Source organism: Ursus arctos, unplaced genomic scaffold (genome assembly GCF_023065955.2).
Source record: "Ursus arctos isolate Adak ecotype North America unplaced genomic scaffold, UrsArc2.0 scaffold_22, whole genome shotgun sequence".
NCBI lineage: Eukaryota > Metazoa > Chordata > Mammalia > Carnivora > Ursidae > Ursus > Ursus arctos.
This window is the reverse complement of record NW_026622897.1, coordinates 54772138-54796572: the sequence shown is the minus strand read 5'-3', so window position 1 is coordinate 54796572 and position 24435 is coordinate 54772138. Positions and strand designations below refer to the sequence as shown.

The window sequence follows — 24435 nt, the reverse complement described above, 5'->3', positions numbered from 1 at the left end:
TTATAAAACAAAGTACAAGGCCACTAAATTTGGTATGATGTGTGCAACCTTTCCATATGTGTATTATATTTTATACATTCTGTGGTAACGCTTTTCACATTTTAACATTCATGATATTGGGATTCATCTTCTAATAATGATTAGCAGTATTTTCTTCAACCTTAACAGTACATGAAATAACAGTACATCTTATAAACCATAGGCAAGGTAGTCAATGAAATATAGTCTAAGTTTAAAGACTTTTCTCTTAGGGGCCAGGTATCTGTACTCTTAAAAGCATTTCACTAAGATAGAGATATCAGAATAAAAAGTGAAAAATATGAAGAAAAGGGAGGAATTTGAAAAAAAAAGACAATTTAAGCTAAAACTTTCACTTTAACAATTATTTAAATTTACCAACATGACTATTCATTTCTTATATAAGAAAAACAACTAGGAGAAGAGAGGGAAGAAGAAAGGGGGGGTAAACAGAAGGGGGAAGGAACCATGAGAGACTATGGACTCTGGGAAACAAACTGAGGGCTTCGGCGGGGGGCGGGGGGGAATGGGATAGGCTGGTGATGGGTAGTAAGGAGGGCACGTATTGCATGGTGCGCTGGGTGTTACACGCAACTAATCATGGAACTTTAAAAATATAAATAAATTTATTTTAAAAAAAAGAAAAACAACTATTTAAGATCTTGCTACATTTGTCTTGAATAACTGTTACTTAGCCTTAAAAAGGAAGGAAATACTGACATACATGCTGTAACAAGGATGAACCTAGAGGACGTTACACTGAATAAGTCAGTCACAAAAAGACAAATACTCTAGGATTCCATTTATATGAGGTACTTAGAGTAGTCAAAATCATATAGACAGAAAGAATGGAGGTTTCGAGGGGCTGGAAGGAGAGGATCAGAAGTCATTATTTAACCAGTATAGTTTCAGTTTTACAAGATGAGGAGTTCTGGAGATAGATGATAGTGTTAGTTGCAGAACAATATGAAGTACTTAATACCACTAAACTGTACACTTAAAAATGGCTAAGATAGTACATTTTATGTCATACACATTTTATTACAGTAAAAAAAATGGAAAAATAAAGTAGAGTGAGACCCTTTTCCTTAAGGGGTACTGCGCATTTTAAAACATTTAACAAAGTCCTTTAAAATACAATTAGTCTACTGTCCTTAAAACATATAAACGATGTATTATATATGTATTTATATACTGTTTTATGTAACACACACACACACACACACCCCAAAATAGTAATTAAGTTTTCTCTGGGTAGTAGAATTACTGGTTTTCAACTTCCTTCTTTTGCTTTTCCTTTCTTCTATTTTCTGATATTTTAGTAAGAATACCTATCACATGTGAAAAAAAGTAAGTCCTTATTTTTAAATAAATGCACACACATAAACACATGCATACACCTTTTATGTACCCGTGTTGTTTTACTAAAATTGTACCAGAAATTATTATGACTAGTACACTACCAAATATGTGATCTTCCCACCTACTACAAATATCCAGGCAAACGAAACTAATTCAAATGAACTAACTTATACCTTCCCCACTAAAAAATCTGAAAACGTACCCATATTTGGAAGGAGGTAGTATTTTTTATATTTTACAAAACGTGAAAGCAAATATATAAGCTATTCACTTAGTAGTATTTATTTAATACTTAATATTTATTTATTTAGCTTGAATGCTTAGATATAACTCATCTTGAAATAAGGATGTTCAAGTGAGGTTGCCAAGAAAACAGGAACTCTTTTACTCTGAACACACATATCAACTAATTTTAAAGTTCTCAGTGGAATTTTTAGTTGTTATGAAACAATTACATGTCTACTAAGTACTTTTCTGTTCTAACAAAAGAAAACAAATCCAAGTTGACAACTATTCAAAATCAACATCATTAATATTAGAAATCTATTTATTATAATTCACAGTCAAGAGAGCAGAACAAAAAAAATCTTCTCATAATCTCCATATAAGATGAAAAGGCATTTGTTAAAATTCAACATCAGTGTCTCATAACCGTCTTTAGAAATATTAATGGGTGCTGTAATTAAACAGATGGACAAGAACAAGTGATGGCAGGGACATGGAGAAATGAGAGCTCTCATACAGTGCTGGTAAGGAATGTAAAATGGTGCAGCTGCTTCAGAAAATCATAGTCTGGGAGTTCCTCAAAAGGTTAAACACAGAGTTACCATATGACCCAGCAGTTCTATTCCTTTTTTTTTTTTTTTTAAAGATTTTATTTATTTATTCGACAGAGAGAGAGACAGCCAGCGAGAGAGGGAACACAAGCAGGGGGAGTGGGAGAGGAAGAAGCAGGCTCATAGCGGAGGAGCCTGATGTGGGGCTCGATCCCATAACACCGGGATCACGCCCTGAGCTGAAGGCAGACGCTTAACCGCTGTGCCACCCAGGCGCCCCCAGCAGTTCTATTCCTAGGTATATACCCAAGAAAACTTAAAACATATGTTTATATAAAAACCTGTGAATGAATGTTCACAGCAGCATTATTCATGATCGCCAAGAAGTGAAAATAACCCAAATGTCCATCAACTGATGATCAGATGAACAAGATGTGATGTATTCATATGATGGAATATTATTCAAAAAAGGAATGAAATACTGATATATGATACAATATGGATGATCTTGGAAAGCACTATGCTAAGAAGTCACATAAAAGGCCACATATTCTCAGGGCGTGATCCCGGCGTTCTGGGAGTGAGCCCCACATCAGGCTTCTCTGCTGGGAGCCTGCTTCTTCCTCTCCCACTCTCCCTGCTTGTGTTCCCTCTCTCATTGGCTGTCTCTCTCTGTCAGATGGATAAATAAAATCTTAAAAAAAAAAAAAAGGCCATATATTATATGATTCCAACCATACAGAATGTTCCAGAATAGGCAAGCCTATAGAGACAGAAAGTAGATCAGTGGTTGCTAAGGGTTGGGGAGTTAAGTCGGCCATTATTTCAAAAATATTTTTCTTTTAACTAGATAGGTTGATTATAAAGTTCATATGGAAAAATGAACATTTAAGAATAGTTATAAACATTTTGAAAAAGAATATTTTTAAAAGACCTACTTTCACTAGATAATAAAAATTAATTTTAAAAGTGACAATACTTAAGACAGCTTGGTAATGGAACATGAGTAAACAGAGAGATAATGAAACATAAGTCAGAAATATACCCAAAATAGAGTTACCCTACAACCCAGCAATCACACTACTACGTATTTATCCAAAGGACACATAGTGATCCAAAGGGACACATGCACCTCAATGTTTAAAGCAGCAGTGTCCACAATAGCCAAAATATGGAAAGCTCCCAAATGTCCATCAACAAATGAATGGACAAAGAAGATGTGCTATGTGTCTGTGTATGTATGTGTATGTGTATGTGTGTGTGTGTGTGTGTGTGTGTGTATTGTGTGTGTATGCATGTGTGTATTATTCAGCTATCAAAAAGAATTAAATCTTGCCATTTGCGACAACATGGATGCAACTAAAGGGTATTATGCTAAGTGAAATAAGTCAGTTACAGAAAGACAAATATATAATTTCACTCATATGTGGAATTTAAGAAACAAAACAAATGAACATGGGGAAAGGAAAGAAAAATAAAATGAAATCAGGGACACAAACCATAAGACTCTTAACTATAGGAAACAAACTGAGGGTTGCTGGAGGGGAGGTGGGTGGGGAGATGGGGTTCCTTCCCTCCTTCCTTGGGATAGGGTTCCTTTCTCCCTCTCTCTCTCCTCTCTTTTTTTCAGTGCCAGAAACAAATTATTTACTCTGGATGTTCCAGTTCGAAGTGATTCAATGCAAGGAATTGGGTGCTTACAAAATTATTTGAAGACGTGGAGGAGCAAGAGGCAGGGATCCACAGGTGGGCTTAACAGGTTACCAGCATAGATGGGACCCAGATCAGGGAGCACTGACTGATCTCACTGCTATGACTTGAGGTGTGGCCTTTGCCCTTGGCTTCTGAGGAGTAATCTCTAAACTTTTGGAATGTTATGACTGATAACAGTGTTTTTATTTACCTGGGGACTTTAGGCCATGCCAGATAGTCTATGCTGACAATGTGATTTATTGAGAGTGGTATGGAGAAGAGGGGGGTTGGAACACCTGGTATCAACTCAGCCTTTGAAGGAGATGGAAACTAAGGTCAGCCCCATGGGCAGGTCAATCATATCCAAGTAACCAAATATACCTCTTCCCTTGGCTGATTTTAGATTACATCCTTTCACCATAAAAAAACACAACCTTCAGTAAACTTTCAGTGAGTTGTGTGAGTCCTTCTATGAATTATCAAATCTAAGGGTGGTCCTGGGGACCCCTGATCTTGCAAGTCATTTCAGAAGTGAGGGTGATCTTAGAGACCTCTTAATTTGCAGTTGGTGTCCAAAGTGAGAGTTATCTTGGGGACTCCCTAACTCCATAATTCATCACCAGGATCAGAAGAACACCTAAAAATGTTCAAATTATGAATGGTGTTGATAGCAATGGAATATCAATAACCATAATGATGAATGTTAAAAATAAAGATAAACATACGCACTAAATAGCTAAAATTTACAGGACTGGTAACTATAAATAACGTGAGAATACAGAGCAATGAAACTCTTGTTAGTGGTGGGAATGTAAAATAATACAACCACTTTGGGAAAAAATATGGTATTTCTTATGTAACTAGGCACATATCTATCTTGACATAACAATTTTAAAAGTCGGCATTTACCAAGAGAAATGAAAACATATGTCCCTAAAAACACTTCACAAAAATATTTATAGCACCTGTATTCACAGACAGACAAAAACAGGAAACAGGCCAGGTATCCATCAGTGCAATAACAGATCAACAAACAGCAATATATAGCCAAGATATATAAAGAACTTCTAAAACCCAACACCCAAAAAACAAGTAATCCAATTAAAAATTGGGCAGATGACACGGACAGACAACCTTCCAAACAGACAGATGGCCAACAGAGACACACAAAAAGATGCTCAACATCAGTCATCATCAGGGAAATGCAAATCAAAACTACAATGAGAGATCACACCTGTCAAAAGAGCTAAAATCAACAACACAAGAAACAACAGGTGTTGACAAGGATGTGGAGAAATGGGAACTCTCCTGCATTGTTGGTAGGAATGCAAACTGGTACACCCATCTCTAAAAAACGGTATGGAGGTTCCTCAAAAAGTTGAAAATACAGCTACCCTATGATCCAGCAACTGCACTACTAAGTATTTTACCCAAAGAATACAAAAATACTAATTCAAAGGGACACATGTACCCCAATGCTTGTAGCAGCATTACCTACAATACTCAAACAATGGAAGCAGCCCAAGTGTCCATCGACTGATGATGGATAAAAAAGATGTGGTATATATGTGTATATAGATATAGATAATGGAATATTAGCCAAAAAAAGAATAAAATCTTGCTATTTGCAAGCATGTGGATGGAGCGAGGAGTATTATGCTAAGTGAAATAAGTCAGTCAGAGAAAGACAAATACCATACAACTTCACTCATGCAGAATTTAAGAAACAAAAACAAATGAGCAAAGGTAAAAAAAAAAGGGGGGGGGAGGGTAAACCAAGAAACAGACTGTTTAAACTACAGAAAACAAACTGATGGTTACCAGAGGGGAGGTGGGTAGGGGGATGGGTTAAATAGGTGATGGGGATTAAGGAGGGCATTTGCTGTGATGAACACCAGGTGTTGTATGGAAGTGTTGAATCACTATATTGTACACCTGAAACTAATATTACGCTGTATGTTAAATAACTTGAATTTAAATTAAAAAATTTTAAAAAGTGATATATTCTTAAAATGGAATAAAACTCAGCAATAAAAACAAATGGACTATAAGATGACTACTACATTTTTATTATCCTGAGTTAGTTCACCCCCATTACTTTACAAATAACACTGTGTAAATACAACTAATATCAGGATATAAAAATAATTTTTTAGCATGCACAGAAAACTGGGGTAAGGGAACCAGTACTTATATTATCAGCATGCTGACAACTCTTTCATTAAAAAACTTTTATAGGAACGCCTGGGTGGCTCAGTCGGTTAAACATCTACCTTCGGCTCAGGTCATGATCCCAGGGTCCTGGGGTCCAGCCCCGCAACCAGCTCCCTGCTTAGCAGGGAGCCTGCTTTTCCCTCTTCCTCTGTCCCTCTCCCCTTGTGTGTGCATGCACTCAAAAAAAACTTTTAACAAAGCAAGTAGAAAAAAGAACTGAAACTATACAAGTCTGGCAGAGAGGAAATTATTTGGCTCCTAATAAAAATATTCACCAGCAAAATTCACTGAGTATCTTCTGAATTTCAGGTATTTGGCTAAACAGGCACAGGAAATATAAAGATGAATGAGACATGGACTATCCTCTCAAGGGATTCACTAGTACAAGGTATAAATGGATGATGCCAAGATTCACAAATACTATCATCATAAAATGGAAAGTAGAAAGTGTTCTTATTTCTTATTAATTAGGCAACACTGGGCAAGTTAATTTTCCTGACTGTGCTTCAGTTTCCCATAAAAAGAACACCTACCTCATAGGATTATTATGAGGATGAAATGTACATATTTGTAAAGCACTTAGAACACACAGGGCACATACTAAATGCTAGAAAAGTCTTTGTTAAGTAAGTGCAAATACATTCCACATTTTATAATTATGAAATTTAATCCCGTTTAAATATTTTGACAACATGAATATGCAAAGCACTAACAAGAAAATACATTTTAAGTAACTCTGGTCTTGACGACAGAGCAAAGTGAGAATATCCCTACCCCTTTCGGCAATAATAAATAAAAGCAATAATAAATAAAAGCAATAATAATAAAAGCAATAATAAATAAAAGCAATAATAATAAAAGCAATAATAAATAAAAAAACATAAATGCAAACATGATCTCCAATAAAACCAGGAAACGTAGGAAAGGTAAGTGAAAAATAGGCCAAAAGAGAGACAAAACTGCAGAAAAAGGGTGAACATAAGTCAGGAGGCTCCAAAACTCAAGGGGAGGGGGGGTACGTTTCTCCAAGTGTACTTCCTGAGGTATAAAATGAAAACCGTATTTGCAACAACAAAAACAGGAGACATGGGCTGGGGGAAAGAGCTTTGCTGCTCATAGTTTGAAGAAGTAGAGGAGACAGTACTAAATTAGGAATCACACAAACAAGCTACACTAGCAGAAATTCGGCTGCTGGTGTGGCAAAAAGATAGTGAGACAGCCTACACTATGAACAGTCCTACAGCAGCAAATCTTCTCTGGCAGGGGAGAAATGAAATAAATTCATTCACACAACCCTGGTTATAAAGAAAATTACTGAAAATTTGGAAGACAGTAGCTACCCTGAGACACCTACTTCTGATGTCCTAAAAAGTAGTACAGGAAGAACTCTTTTCATTCAAAAATAAATAACCCAAAAAAAGAAGTAGGAATAGAATATATAAATGCAATACTTAAAAAAGGAAAAAGAGTAGCCAAAGGACTTACTCATGAGAAAAATGCTGCCATGGAACAGATTAAAAAATGTAACCAAATATTTCAAATGAATTTTTTTTTTAAAGATTTTATTTATTAATTTGACACAGAGAGACAGCCAGCGAGAGAGGGAACACAAGCAGGGGAAGTGGGAGAGGAAGAAGCAGGCTCCTAGCGGAGGAGCCTGATGTGGGGCTCGATCCCAGAACGCTGGGATCACGCCCTGAGCCGAAGGCAGACGCTTAACGACTGCGCCACCCAGGCGCCCCTCAAATGAATTTTTAAAACTTAAATAATAATTTAAAAAACTAATGAAGCAAATATCATGTACAGATCTAATTACAATGTTTAAATGCCAGAACAGCAGTTTTGTTGACTCCCCAAAACCTTAACTACTCATAGCCTACTGCTGATAGGAAGCCTTACCGGTAACAGCCAATTAACACATATTTTCTATATGTATTACATACCGTATTCTTATAATAAACTAAGCTAGATAAAAGAAAATGTTAAGAAAATCACAAGGAAAATAAATTTACAGTACTGTACTATATTTACCAAAAAAAAAACTGGACCCGTGTGGTTCAAACCCATGTTGTCCAAGGGTCAACTGTATGTTACTGTGGGTTTTTGTATGGGCCCTGTATCATATTAAGGAAGTTTCCTTTTATTCCTAGTTTACTGAGTGTTTTTTAAATGTATCTATTTATTTAAAATTTTTTGAGTAGTTGACACACAATGCTACATGTGTTCACATGTGTTACAATGTTTCAGGTATGTAACATACTGATTCAACTTCTCTATAAATTATGCCATGACCATCACAAGTGTAGCTACCATCTGTCACCACACAATGCTATTACAGTATCACCGACTATATTTTCTATGCTATGCCTTTAGCATTTTTATCATGAAGAGGTGTTAAATTTTATCAAATGCTTTCTTTGCCTCTACTGAGATGTTTATGCGGTTTTTGTCCTTTGTTCTGTTCGTCTGGTGTATTTCATACACGGATTTTCTTATATTGAACTTCTGCATTCCTGGATGAATCTCACTTCATCGTACCGCATAATTCTGCAACCGTGTTGTTGGATTTGGTTTGCCAGGGTTTTGTCGAGAACCTCTGAATCAGTGTTCATAAGGGATACTAATCGTTAGTTTTCTTGTGCTGTCTTTGTCTGACTTTCGTATCAGGATAATGAGGACCTCATAGGATGTGAGTGTTTCCTCCTATTTTTTGAAGTGTTTGAGAAGGATTGGTACTAACTCTTCTTTAACTATTTGGTAAAATCTACCCATGAAGCTGTGTTGTGTCCTGGACTTTTTGTTGGAAGGTTTTTGATTACTGATTCAATCTCTTTACTTGTGAAAGGTCTGTGGAGAATTTCTATTTTTTTCTTGAATCAGTTTTGGTAATTTCTATCTTTCTAGGAATTTGTCCTTTTTATCTAGGTTATCCAATTTGTTGGCATACAATTGCCCATAATACTCTTTTACAATACTTTTAACTTCAATGGTAAAATAGAGAGTAATGTCCCTTTTTTTTTTTTTTTTTGAAGATTTTATTTATTTATTTGACAGAGAGAGAGAAAGTGAGAGAGAGCAGCAAGGGAAAGGGAGAAGCAGAAGCAGACTCCCCACTGAGCAGGGAGCCCAACGTGGGACCTGATCCCAGGACCCTGGGATTATGACCTAAACTGAAGGCAGATGCTTAACCAACTGAGCCACCCAGGCACCATAATATCCCTACTTTCATTTCTGATTTTACTTATTTGCATCTTCTCTCCTTTTTTCTTAGACTATTTAAAGGTTTGTCTCTTAAGAATCAACTTTGGTTTCATTAATTTGATACTATCTTTCTATTCTCTATTTCATTTATCTCTGATCTAATCTTTATTATTTTCTTCCTTTTGCTGGCTTTGATTTGGTTTGCTCTCTTTCTAGTTTCTTGGGTGTAAAGTTAAGTTGATCTGAGATCTTTATTTATTTTTAATGTAGGTGTTTAGAGCTATCAATTTCCCAGAGTAGTGTCACTGCATACCATAAGTTTTGGTATATTTTGCTTTTGCTTCCATTCCCGCCAAAGTATTTTTTAATTTTCCCAGGGATTTCTTTTGACCTACTAGTTGTTTAAGAATATATTGTTAAATTTCCACATATTTGGAAATTTTTCAGTATTCCTTCTATTAATTGATTTCTGTAGCTTCATTCCATTGGGGTCAGAGAAGATATTTTGTATGACTGTGATCTTTGAAAATTTATTGATAATTTTTCATGGCCCAACTTATCATCTATCCTGGAGAATATTCCATGTGTACTTGAAAAGAATGTATATCTTGCTTTGTTGGGTGGAGTGTTCTGTTTATGTCTGTGAGGCTTAGTTGGTTTATATTATTTTTCAGTGAAATGGAACTGATGATCCAGAAACAAAACCAAACATCTATAGCCAACTGATTTTCAACAAGGATGCCAAGACCAATCAAAGGAGAAAGAGTAGTCTTTTCAACAATTGGTGCTAGGACAAGTGAATTTCCACATACAAAAGAATGGAGTTGGACCCCTATCTCATTCCAAATATAAAACTTAACTCAAAATGGATTGAAAACTAAATGTAGTAGATAAAACTATAAAATTTTTTAAAAGAAAGCACAGAAGTAAGTCTTCAAGATCTCCAATTTGGCAACAGGTTATTTATTTATTTATTCAGTCATTCATTTATTTATCCCAGAGAAGACAGGGGGCAGGGGAGAGGGAGAGAGAGAATCGTCAAGCAGACTCCCCACTGAGCATGGAGCCCAAAGTGGGGCCCAGACCCAGGACCCTGAGATCATGACCCAAGCTAAAACCAAGATCTGGACACTCAACTGACTGAGCCACCCAGGCACCCCTTGGCAACAGGTTCTTAAATAAAACAACAAAAGCATATCAACAAAAGAAAAAATAAGTAAAATGAGCTTTAACAAAATTAAATATGTTTGTGCATCAAAGGACATTATCAAGAATATGAAAAGAAGGGGTGCCTGGCTGTCTCAGTAGATAAAACATATGACTCTTGACCTTGGAGTTGTAAGTTAGAGCCCTACATTGGGTGTAGAGTAAAAAAAAGGGGAGGGGTATGAAAAGATAAAAGAATGGGAAAAGTATTTGCAAATCATATATCTGATAATGGTTTAATATCCAGAATACATAAAGAACTCTTACAAATCTACAGTGAAGAGACAGATCAATTTTAAAAAGGGCAAATTATTAAATATACATTTCTCCACAAAAAATATACAAATGGCCAATGAGGACGTGAAAGCACATAAAAAAGATGTTCGACATCCACTAGTCACTAGGGAAATGCAAATCAAAACCACCATGAGATATCACTTTGCACCCACTAGAATGGTTATAAAACAAAAGCAAAGTGGAAAAGAACAAAGAGTAGACCAGGATGTGGAGAAATAAGAACCCTCCTATATTGCTAATGAGAAAGTACCTGCTATGGAAAACAGCTTGGCACATCCTCAAACCGTTAAACACAGAATTACTATATGCTATAACAATTTCATTCCTCAGAATATACTGAAAAGAACTGAAAAAAGATCCTAACCCAAAAGCTTACAGACAAAAGTTCATTGCGGCATTATTCATAATAGCCAAAAAGTGGAAACAACCCAAATGTCCATCAACAGATCAATGAATAAACAAAATGTGGTACATTCATATAATGAACTATTATTTAGCCGCACAAAGTAATACTGATATATACTACAACATAGATGAACCTCAGAAACACTACGCTACATGAAAGAAGCCAATCACAAAAGGCCACTGTATTTATAAGGTTCTCCAGAGAAACAGAACCAATATGATGTGCGTACGTATAAAAAGAGATTTACTTTAAGGAACTGGTTCACGTGATCATGGAGGTTGGCAAATCTAAAATCTGCAAGGTGGGTAACAGACTAGAAACCCAGAGAAAAGTCAATGCTGCAATTTAAGTCAAAGGTCATCATCAGGCTAGAGACCCTCAAAGGAGCTGATGATGCAGTTCAAGTCCAAAGGCCATCTGCTGCAGAATTCTCTCTTACTCGGGAAAGAGGCCAGTCTTTTGTTCTATTCAGGCCTTCAGCTAATTATATGAGGCCCACCCATAATATGGTGAGCAATCTGCTTTATTCAAATTCTACTGACTTAAATGTTAGTCTCATACAAAAACATCTTCAGAAAAACATTCAGAATAATGTTTGACCCATATCTGGGCACTGTGGATGGACCAGCCAAGTTGACATACAAATTAAACATTAAAGCCACATACTGTACGATTCCATTTATACAAAATGTTCAGAGAAGTCAAATCCACAGAAATAAAAAGCAGATTACTCATTGTCATGAGCTCAGGGAAGGGGGTGAAACAGCGAGTGACTGTTTATTTGCATGGGGTTTCTTTTTGGGATAATAAAAATGTTCTGGAATTAGTGTTGATACTTGTACAACACTGTGAATATACTAGAAGCCACCCACTATACACTTTAACATATTCTGTTATGTTAATTTTACTTCAATTTTAATTAAAAAAATAACTTACTGATGTTTCCTGCAAATAAGATGTGGGCCCAAAAGGGCGAGCATCAACATGTATACTGTCACATACCATTGAAAAGGGCCACTTGGTGGGTCAATGGGCCTTAGAAACAGAAAGAAGTAAACCACTGAATTCCTAAGGGCTACAAAAGCAGTATGCAAATAGCCAGAAAAGAGAAAAATATACGGGTCAAGGAAGTGCAAAGTGAACCATGGGAGTCCATGGGAAGTGCAAAGAACCTACAGAAGTGCTCCAAAAATTTGGCAATCTAGATGGACAAATTCCTTGAAGAACACAAAAGACCAAAAATAAAAAACCTGTGAAGCCTTACAACAATTTAAAAAGTGTAATTTGTAATTAAAAGCTAAATCTCTACGCTACCCAAAGCAATCTACATATTCAATGCAATCCCTATCAAAATATCATCAGCATTTTTCACAGAGCTGGAACAAACAATCCTAAAATTTGTATGGAACCAGAAAAGACCCTGAACAGCCAAAGTAATGTTGAAAAAGAAAACAAGGGGCGCCTGGGTGGCACAACTGTTAAACGTCTGCCTTCGGCTCAGGGCGTGATCCGGTGCTATGGGATGGAGCCCCACATCAGGCTCCTCCGCTATGAGCCTGCTTCTTCCTCTCCCACTCCCCCTGCTTGTGTTCCCTCTCTCGCTGGCTGTCTCTCTCTCTGTCAAATAAATAAATAAAATATTTTAAAAAAGAAAAAAAAAAAGAGAACAAGAATTGGTGGCATCACAATTACGGACTTCAAGCCCTATTACAAAGCTGCAATCATCAAGGCAGTATGGCACTGGCACAAAAACAGACACACAGATCAATGGAACAGAACAGAGAACCCAGAAATGGACCCACAACTCTAATCAACTAATCTTTGACAAAGCAGGAAAGAATATCCAACGAAAAAAGACAGTCTCTTCAACAAATGGTGTTGGGAAAACCGGACAGCTACATGCAAAAGAAGGAAACTGGACCACTTTCTTACACCATACAAAAAATTAACACAAAATGGATGAAAGACCTCAACATGAGACAAGAATCCATCAAAATCCTAGAGGAGAACACAGGCAGCAACCTCTTCGACCTCAGCCACGGCAAATTCTTGCTAGACACGTCTCCAGAGGCAAGGGAAACAAAAGCAAAAATGAACTATTGGGACTTCATCAAGATAAAAAGCTTTTGCACAGCAAAGGAAACAGTCAACAAAACCAAGACAAGTGACAGAATGGGAGAAGATTTTTGTAAACGACTTATCAGATAAAGGGCTAGTATCCAAAACCTATGAAGAACTTATTCAACACCCAAAAAACCAAAAAATCCAGTCAAGAAATGGGCAGAAGAGGTGAACAGACATTTGTCCAAAGAAGACATACAAATGGCCAACAGACACATGAAAAAATGCTCAACATCACTCAGCTTCAGGGAAATACAAGTCAAACCACAATGAGACACCACCTCACACAGGTCAGAATGGCTAAAATTAACTCAGGAAACAACAGACGTTGGCGAGGACACAGAGAAAGGGGAACCCTCTTACACTGTTGGTGGGAATGTAAACTGGTACAGCTGCTCTGGAAAACAGTATGGAGGTTCCTCAAAAAGTTAAAAATAGAGCTACCCTATGACCCAGCAATTGCACTACTGGGTATTTATCCAAAAGATACAAACACAGTGATTCAAAGGGCCACATGCACCCTAATGTTTATAGCAACAATGCCCACAATAGTCAAAATATGGAAAGCTCCCAAATGTCCATCAACAGATGAATGGATAAAGAAGATGTGATATATATATATATTATGGAATATTAATCAACCATCAAAAAAAATGAAATCTTGCCATTTGCAAAGATGTGGATGGAACCAGAGGGTATTATGCTAAGCGAAATAAGTCAGAGAAAGACAAATACCATATGATTTTATTCATATGTGGAACTTAAGAAACAAAACAAATGAACATAGGGGAAGGGAAGAAAAATAAAGTAAGATGAAAACAGAGAAGGCAAACCATTAGAGACTCTTAACTATAGGAAACAAACTGAGGGTTGCTGGAGGGGTGGGATGGGTTAACTGGAAGGGTGATGGGCATTAGGGAGGGCTCTTGATGTAAAGAGCACTGGGTGTGATATGCAACTGATGAATCACTAAACTCTACCTCTGAAACTAATAATACAGTATATGCTAACTAAATTGAATTTAAATAAAAAATTTTTTAAATAGCTCATCTCTCAAAAGCAAAAATCCCAGGCCTACATGGCTTCACTGGTTAATTCTATCAAACATTTAAGAAATAATAGCATCATATATAAACTCTTCCAGAAAGTAGAAAAGAAAGAGAACATTTCCCAATTCATTTTATGAGGACAGTTTTACCCCTACCCAAAAACTTAAAAAGACAGCATCAAAAAACAACAAAAATTCTACAGCCAGTATCTCTTATAAATATAGATGTAAAAGCTCTTAACTATATATTAGCAAATCAAATCTATTCTATATTTTTATATAAAAAGGATAATACATAATGACAAATAAACTCAGGTTTATTTGAGGAATGCAAGCACGGTTCCAGAACCAAAAATTCATCAGCATAACTCAACACAGAATAAAGGAGAAAAGCTACATGATCATTTCCATAGATGCAGAAAAAATATTTAACAAAATCCAATATCAGCAATTTAACCAAGGAGGTGAAAGATGTGAACACTGAAAACTGTAAGACATTTATGAAAGAAATTGAAGATGACACAAATGGAAAAATATCTTGTGTTCACGGATCAGAAGAATTAATATCGTTAAAATATCCATACTAACCAAAGCCCAGATTCAATGCAATCTTTCCCAAATTCCAATGGCATTTTTCACAAAAATGGGGAAAAAACCTAAAATTACACTGAAGAGTTAAAGCAATTCTAAGAAAGAAAAACGAAGCTGGAGGCATCACATTTACTGATTTCAAATTATATTACAAAGCTAAAGTAATCAAACAGTAGGGTACTGGCATCAAAGAAAGACACACAGACCAATGAATCAGAATAGACAGACCAGAAATAAACTCATGTATACACAGTCAACTAATATTTGTCAAGGAAGCCAAGAATACTTAATATGGAAAGGAGAGTATCTTCAACAAATGGTACTGAGAAAACTGAGTATTCACATATAAAAGAATGAACTTGGACCCCTATTTTATACCACTGACATAAATTAACTTGAAATAGATTAAAGACTTAAATGTAAGACCTGAACCCATAAAACTCCTAGAAGAAAACATAAGATAAAAAAGCTTGACATTGATCTTGGCAATAATTTTCTGGATATGACACAAATACACAAGCAACAAAAGCAAAAATAAACAAGTGGGACAACATCAAACTAAAAAACTGCAGAGCAAAAGAAATAATCAACAAAATGAAAAGACAACCTACAAACTGAGAGAAAATATTTGCAAGCCAAATATCTGATAAGGTGTTAATATACAAATTTCATAAGGAACTCATATAACTCAATAGCAAAAAAATAAAAATAACCCAATTAAAAATGGGAAGAGAACCTGAAAAGGCCGTTTTCTAAAGAAGACATACAAATGGCCAACAGGTATGTGAAAAGGTGCTCGACATCACTCATCATCAAGGAAATGTAAATCAGAACCACAATGTGATATTACTTCACATGTATGTACAATGGCTGTTACCAAAAAGACAAGAAATAAGTGTTGGCCAATGTGGAGAAAAGGTAACCCCCCTGTGCACTGCTGGTGGGAATGTAAACTGGTACAGCCACTATGGAATACAGAATGGAAGTTCCTCAAAAAATTAAAACCATATAATTCAGTAATCCCACTTTCTGGGTATATATCTGAAAGAAATTAAATCACTTCTTGAAGAAATATCTGTACCCCTGTGTTCAATGCAGCATTATTCACAATAGCCAAAACATAGAAACAACCTAAGTGTCCACTGACAGAATAATGGATAAAGAAAATGTGGAGGGTGTGTGTGTGCACGCATGTGTGTATACACACACACACAAATACACACACACACACAACGAAATACTATTCAGCCATAACAAAGAAGGAAATCTTGCCATTTGCAACAACATGTATGGAACTTGAGGACATTGTGTTAAGTGAAATAAATCTGACAGAGAAGACAAATACTGTAATGATCTCACTTATATGTGGAATCCAAAAAAGCTGAAAATAGAAACAGAGAGTACAGCAGTAGTGGCTAGGGACTGGGGGAAATGGGGAGAAGTTGGTCAAAGGGTAGAAGCCAGTTACAAAGTGATACGTTCTGGGGTATACCATACAGTTCTAAACATACACCAGGGTAACTACAGTTAACAATTCTATATTATATATTGAAAGTTGCTAAAAGAATAGACCTTAAATGTTCTCACCACACACAAAAAAAAGTTAATTATGTGATGTGATGCATGCATTAACTAACTATAGTGGCAACCATTTTGCAATATACACATGTATTGAATCATCCCATTGTATACCTTAAACTTACATAATGTTACATGTCAATTATATCGCAATATAGCTAGAAAATAAATGAAATCCAACACCATGACTTAAACAAAAAATCCTCAAGAAACTAGGAATAAAAAGAAACTTCCTAGACCTGATTAAAGGTATCTACAAAAAATTATAGCTAAAACGTGCAATGACCAAAGTCTCAATGGTTCTCACCTAGGATTAGGAAGAACGGAAGGAGAGAGTAAGTACATCCACTCTCACCACTTCCGTTCACCATTGTATTAGAGGCCCTAGATAGTACAAAAGGGCAAGAAAGAGTAATGAGGCATAAAAATTGGGAAGGAAAAGTAAAACTATGTCTACTTTCAGATGACATGACCATCTACAGGGAAAATACTAAGAAATCTCAAAATAGCTACTAAACTAGTAAATTTGGTAGATCACAGGATATAAACTAATACTCAATTTCACTTCCATATCAGCAATAAACAAGAAAATGAATTTTTTCAATGCTCCATTTACAACAGCACCAAAAAATAAAATACCTATGGATAAATTTAACAAAAGATAAGGAATACCTGATACAGAAAACTGTGAAAAACTGTGAAGGAATATCAAGTAAATTAAATAATACCTCAATAGAATTGAAAATAAAACATGATAAAAGCGGTAAATAAAGAAATAACAACTATCGTCCTTTTAAGTAACACTAATTCAAAATCTGCAAAAGACTGACATAAAAAAATGTTGGTTTATGGGGTGCCAGGGTGGCTCAGTTGATTAAGCCTCTGCCTTCGGCTCAGGTTGTGATCCCAGAGTCCTGGGACAGAGCCCCGCTTCTCCCTCTCCTGCTCCCCTGGCTTGTGCTCTCTCTTTCTCTCTCATAAATTAATGAAATCTTTTAAAAAAATTTTTGGTTTATCATTTCTGAAAACTTAATGTGCTTCCATTTTTATAAGATTTGATTAGAGTTAATTTGGGTATCATCTCTTCCAGAAATCATTGCCTGAATCTCTATGCTGGACCAAGTATCTGTCTGCTACACTCCCAAAGCACATATGTGTCTTATTGCTAACCAGGTTATAGTGAAAATACCTGTATATAATGCTAAGTGAAATAAGTCAGTCACAGAAAGACAAATACCATATGATTTCACTCATATGTGGAATTTAAGAAACAAAACAGATTAGCAAAGAAAAAAAGAGACAGAGACAAATCAAGAAACAGACTCTTAACTATAGAGAACAATCTGATGGTTACCAGAGGTGAGATGGGCGGAGAGATGGTGAAACAGGTGATGAGGATTAAGGATTGCACTTATGATGATGAGCACTGGGTAATATATGGAATTGATGAATCTATACTACACTATACTATATAGTATATGTTATATATATACTAATATATATTATTCTATACTTTATACTATTACACTATATTATACACCTGAACTAATATAACACTGTATGTTAACTTTACTAGAACTAAAATAAAATAGGAAATATATGTACAGAAAAAAAAAAGAAAATATCCGCATTTCTGTCTCTCTCACACATCTCTGTATCCCCAAACATTAAGTTTGCTGACTGGCACAGAGATGCTCAATTAAACTGAAATGAATCTATACGAAACCTACACATAAATTATAGATACATATATTTTTCAAGAAAATAAGAAATGCCAAAAAGGAAAAGGGGCGTGTTAACAGCACTCTTTATATTATTTTTAAATGTATGCAAATTTATTTTAGGTATTTGTAAATCTAATTATAACAAGCTACATTAACTGGACATTCTGTTCCTCTAATTCCTCTATTCCTTCTAGAATCAAGCAAATCCTCCTCCAGAGGTTTATAAAAGCCTTTAATTTTTAAAAAATCACTCCTGTATCCTGTATTTTTGCAATATCTGAAACAAGGTGCCTAATGTCCCAGTAACTACCACCAGTGCAAATGCTAAGACAAAAGTATCAAGAAATATTTTCTGTTATTAAACTCTACACAGCGCCAGAGGACCCAACAGTCACATTTGCCCACTATGCACAGAGCTTATCTTAATAAGCTGGCTCAGTCCGTGAAGCCTGCAACTGTTGATCTTAGGGTTGTGAGTTCGAGCCCCACGTTGGGTCTAGAGATTACTTAAAAATACAAAAATATGTAAAAAATAAAAATAAATAAAAATAAATGCAGGCTATAATATAGGTGTTAGTAGCTGCACTGCAATTCCGGTCCAGCTCACTTGGTCTGCCATTTGGTTTTAGTGAGAAACGCTCTGCACACTTTATACACAATTAAATAAACACACAAGGTATTACCACTTCACTCCATTTCTAATCAGAAAAGACAGTACAAACTTACTAACGTAAAGCAAGAGAGCTAGAGCACTAAATGGTGAAATTCTGAATTACAGAGTATAGTTTCATTACATTTCAACAGAATACATTTATTTAAAAGCAGGCCAGCAATGGACTGAGCCACAAAGACTGACATGCAGCAACAATTATCCCCATTAGTAAATAAAGCATTTCAAAATTTTCGAAGTCCTTTCCCATTACAATCCTGTGAAGAAATCAGAAAAGGTTATTTCCATTTCATAAATGAAGAAAGTTACAGTTCAGAGCAATTAAAAAACACACAAAATTGCTAGTAAGTAGCTCTGGTTAGGTAGGAGGAGAAACTGGGAAAGGAACCTAAAACCAATTTTATCTAAGACATTTTCCATGATAAATAATATGTTGTAAAAAACCATGACAAAAGTGAAGCCAAACGGGTGCCTGGGGGGCTCAGTTGGTTAAGCATCTGTTTTGGCTCTGGTCGTGATCCCAGGGTCCTGGGATGGAGCCCTGAGTCAGGATCCCTACTCAGCAGGGAGTCTGCTTCTCTTTCTCCCTCTGCCTCTCTCCGCCCCCACTCATGCTCTCTCTCTTTCTCTCTCTCTCTCTGCGCCCTCTCTCCTCAAATAAATAAATTTTTAAAATATTTTTTAAAGGGGCGGCTGGGTGGCTCAGTTGTTAAGCATCTGCCTTCAGCTTGGGTCATGATCCCAGGGTCCTGGGATCAAGCCCTGCATCAGGCTCCCTGCTCAGTGGGGAGCCTGCTTCTCCCTCTGCCTGCTGCTCCCCTGGTCATGTTTGCTCTCTCTCTCTCCCTCTGTCAAATAAATAAATAAAACCTTTAAAAAAAAATCTTTAAAAAAAATGAAGCCAAAGATAAAGAGAATAAGGACAATGAAACAAAGAAATAATCAATTTTACATGATCTCCATACTTCATTGCCTTCCCTTCCACTGTCTACAGTACACCTTCTGTGTAAGACATCACCACGCCTCACTAACCTAACTTTCCTAGGGAAGACCTCAGAAACAAAAATACACTAGGGAAGTGGAAAGAGAACAGGTTAAAAAGAAGTCCTGAATTTTTCTAATCCTGGCTTTGGGTAAGTACCTTCATCTCTTTGAGCAACAATTTTTATATCTATAAAATCACATATATCTTACTAGGTTGTTCTGCAGATTAAGTAAAATAAACAGATATAAAAGCACTTTGGGAAATGTAAAGAACTCAATAAATGTTTACTATTAGGCTACAAATACGTGGTGGAAAATCTATAACAGGTGTCTCACACAATTGTGCTAATAAATCCAAACTATTCTAATTATTTACAAGTTTTACACAATCATACAATTACTTTAAAAATATTTGCTGAATGAATAGCCTATTGCAGAATTAACAATTTTTAAATCTGGTTAAGTCTGAATGAAGAAAATGCACTGTATTACAGAACTCTAATAAATCTGACAAGGTATCTGGTAAAACAAGTACCTGTAAAGTTAGCTGGTGAAAGTAGAGCCTCAATCTTCATAGGACTCTCTAAAAGCTAGTATTTGCATCCAAAGATTTCCGTAATTACTTAGAAATCATAAAATCAGAGAACTGAGATAAACTTTAGAAATCATGCAGACAACACCGTTGATTCACAGAAAAACTGAGGCCAAAAAGAAAGAATTTTACAGAATTTTGAAATTTCCCTTACTGGACCAGAGCGGTAGTGGGGGGGGGGGGGGAGACATCAAAAATAAAATGAAGCAAGAATTTCCTCCAGTTAGGCTCTTAAGTCCCCACTGCCCTTGTTAAAGAATCCTTAAGTATAATGACCGAAACAGCTATAGGAAGTTACAGAATTTCTGCAGAATTATAAAACTGGTGGCTTGAATAACTACAATTCAAACCATAACATTGCCTAAGAATTTAATTTTGACAGAGACAGAAGAATCACATCCTACAGGGTTACTAAACATATTTATTTATAAATAAATACTGTGGAAAATTTAAAAACTATCACTGGATATCCAGAACTCTGAACTTCTTACAGTCTAGTTCATATCTCATAATTCACACCACTATTTACTGGAAAATCTGCATTCTTGAAAGTGATTTGTATGGGCCCCCAAGTGGCTCAGTCGGTTAAGCATCTGTCTTCAGCTTGGGTCATGGTCCCAGGGTCCAGGGATCCAGCCCTACATCGGGCTCCCTGCTCAGTGGGGAACCTGCTTCTCCCTCTGCCTCTGCCCCTCCGCCCACTCATGCTCTCTCTCTCTCAAATACATAAAATCTTTTTAAAAAGTGCTTTGTAGGGGCGCCTGGGTGGCACAGCGGTTGGGCGTCTGCCTTCGGCTCAGGGCGTGATCCTGGCGTTGCGGGATAGAGCCCCACATCGGGCTCTTCCGCTGTGAGCCTGCTTCTTCCTTTCCCACTCCCCCTGCTTGTGTTCCCTCTCTCGCTGGCTGTCTCTATCTCTGTCGAATAAATAAATAAAATCTTTAAAAAAAAAAGTGCTTTGTAATATTTCTCTAAATTAAAACTTTTTACACCCAATTTAAGTCTAAGAAGTTCACTTTCGTAAATACTTGCTTTAACAAATGTTACATAAATTGATAAAGCAAAGGTGAAAACTGAGAGTGAAGCTTACTCATCTGGTATCTTCAAATACTACTTTTTAAACTACAATAAGAAAGCAATATAGGGGCGCCCGGGTGGCTCAGTCGTTAAGTGTCTGCCTTTGGCTCAGGGCGTGATCCCAGGTCCCTGGGATCCAGCCCCGCATCAGGCTCCTCCACTGGGAGTCTGCTTCTTCCTCTCCCACTCCCCCTGCTTGTGTTCCCTCTCTCGCTGGCTGTCTCTCTGTCAAATAAATAAATAAAATCTTAAAAAAAGAAAAAAAAAAAGAAAAAGAAAGCAACATATATTTAACAGTCATCATCTCTGGATGGCAGGACTACAGAGTGATTTTAACTTTCTATGAACATATTTTAACATAAAAGTACAACTAAAAATATAAGCAAACATCCATGTAGTTACCACAAATGTTACATTTACATCTTGCTTCAGATGTATTTCAGAGAAATGTAACTGCACAACACACTAAGGCTCATCGCTTCTATTACCGTACCTCCCTTCTCTTCTCAGAGGCAACCAATACCATGTCCTTCCTACTCAAGTTTTTATACTTCAAATATATAGGTTTCTATCAACAGTACACAGTATTTTGTCATTCTGCAACTTGGTTTTTCCAGTGAACATGAAGACTGAGATCCACCTAAGAGATGTATTTCTTTCAATTGCTGCATTATATTTCATCATATTTATACCACTATTCATTTATCCATCCATCCCCCTAAAAAGCACTTTAAGTTGTTCCCAAGTTTTTGCAATAACAATTTGCTTAGTCTTTCTATATAAAACATACATATATAATAAAATGCACAAATTTCATATATACATTATGTTGAGTTTTGACAAACATACACACCTGTGTAATCCAAATGTCTATCAAGATATAGAATGATAGCACCATCCCGGAAAGTTCCTTCATACCCCTTCCTGGTCAATTCCCTCCCTTAACCTGCAGAGGAAATCACTGTATTGACTTCTTTTCCACCATACATTACCCGTTCTAATACTTAAGGTAAATAAAATCATATATACTCTTTTTTATGTGGTTTCTTTTACTCAGAATGTTTCCTTCATCCACATTGTCATGTATATCCATAATTCACTCCTTTTCATTACTGAACAGTATATGTAAAGGTTTTGTCTCTTATTTGGGGGTCACTAAAACTTAGGTACTATAGTGTAGTATAAGCTCTTCAGGTACACAAAGGAAAATAAAACTTGAGTTTAACAACAATGGAGTCTATATTTTAAAATTTATTTAAAAACTGATTTGGTTAACAATGTCTTATGTGGTAACAAATATTCCTTCAGCATCTATGTACCAGGCTATGAAATATACAAAGATAAAAGATGGTCTTGCTCTCAAAAAGCACACAGTCTGGAGGGGAAGATGTATAATCACACACACGTGCACACACATGATTAAAATTTTGGAAACGAATATTGAACAATGGATTAGTTAAGCACTGGGTAAGTAAAAAATAAAAAACCTCTGTAAATAATAGTTATCATTTGTAACAGTGGTCCTCAAACTTTAACATACGTAAGAATCACCTAAAAGGACTTGTTGAATCACAGATTGGTAGGTCCCACGCCCAGAATTTGTGATTCAGTAGGTTTGGGATAAAGCCCGAGAAATTGCACTTCCAACAAATTCCCAGTTGGTACTGATACTACTAGTCCAGAGAACAGTTTGAGATTCAGAGAATTATAAAACTACTCACCCTTCCTTATCCCACCAAAAACAAACAAATAATTAAATCAATTTATATATCTATCTATATCTATATATATATATATATATATATATATAGTTTTTTAAAATATATAGCATAAAAGAAGGGAGAAAAACACCTAACAGCAAGCCAAGCCACCACTCTCTTACCCATCCAATACAACTGCATTAAAAGTAAAATAAACTTGAAAAATTATTTCACTGACACTTTCAACCTACAAATCCACTCTCAATTATTCAAGGTTGATTATTATCCAACTGATAATTTTATACATCTTGGAAATCCACCTCTCCTGCAGTATCTGTTTGCTAAGGAAATATTTTATGGAAAGCCTCAGCTCGGGAAAAAAAATCTGAAATTCATATCAAACAAGAGTGGTAACTCCTATCTAGAACAGCAGTTCTCATCCTTACTTACAAACGAGAATCACCAACTATGCTTTTATTTTTTTTTAAAGATTTTATTTATTTATTCGACAGAGATAGAGACAGCCAGCGAGAGAGGGAACACAAGCAGGGGGAGTGGGAGAGGAAGAAGCAGGCTCATAGCAGAGGAGCCTGATGTGGGGCTTGATCCCAGAACGCCGGGATCACGCCCTGAGCCGAAGGCAGACCGCTGTGCCACCCAGGTGCCCCACCAACTATGCTTTTAAAAATGCATATGCGCAGGCCTCTCCCCAAATCTACCAACTCTGAATCTTAAGAGTAGGACCTAAGCATCCGTAATGTTATGAAGTGCACGGGGACTCTTCCTTATACAGTGCATTACTGTATCCTCAATTTAAGCTATGTTTAATTCTGAGAATTCAAAATATTTCAAAGAAGATAATGTTATCATATTGTGATGGCAATATTCAGGAATCTGAAAAAGCTCTATGATCTTCCTCATCACATAACCATCCTTCCCCCTCACACCCCACTTCCCAACATCACAGAGGTTGGGGAATCTCCTCTCACGACTGATCAAACGTGGTCTAAACAGAGCTGCTTTTTCTCTAGTTACATGTGTTGACCAACTGAGTTATTTTAATTGGGCATCTCTGAACTTCTTTGCCTTTCAGCTCTTGATACACACTAAATAAAGAGAAATAATGTCCTCAACTGAATTACCTGAAAAGAGATAATTTTATCATAAAGAAATTGAAG

At 36.2% G+C, this 24435-nt stretch overlaps 1 protein-coding gene across 3 annotated transcripts in view; it reads right to left on the bottom strand.

Annotated features, from left to right (window-relative positions):
• The window catches only part of FCHSD2 (FCH and double SH3 domains 2), a 266732-nt gene that overhangs the window by 224872 nt on the left and 17425 nt on the right, over nt 1–24435 (bottom strand). The gene's annotated exons all lie outside the window — the stretch shown is intronic.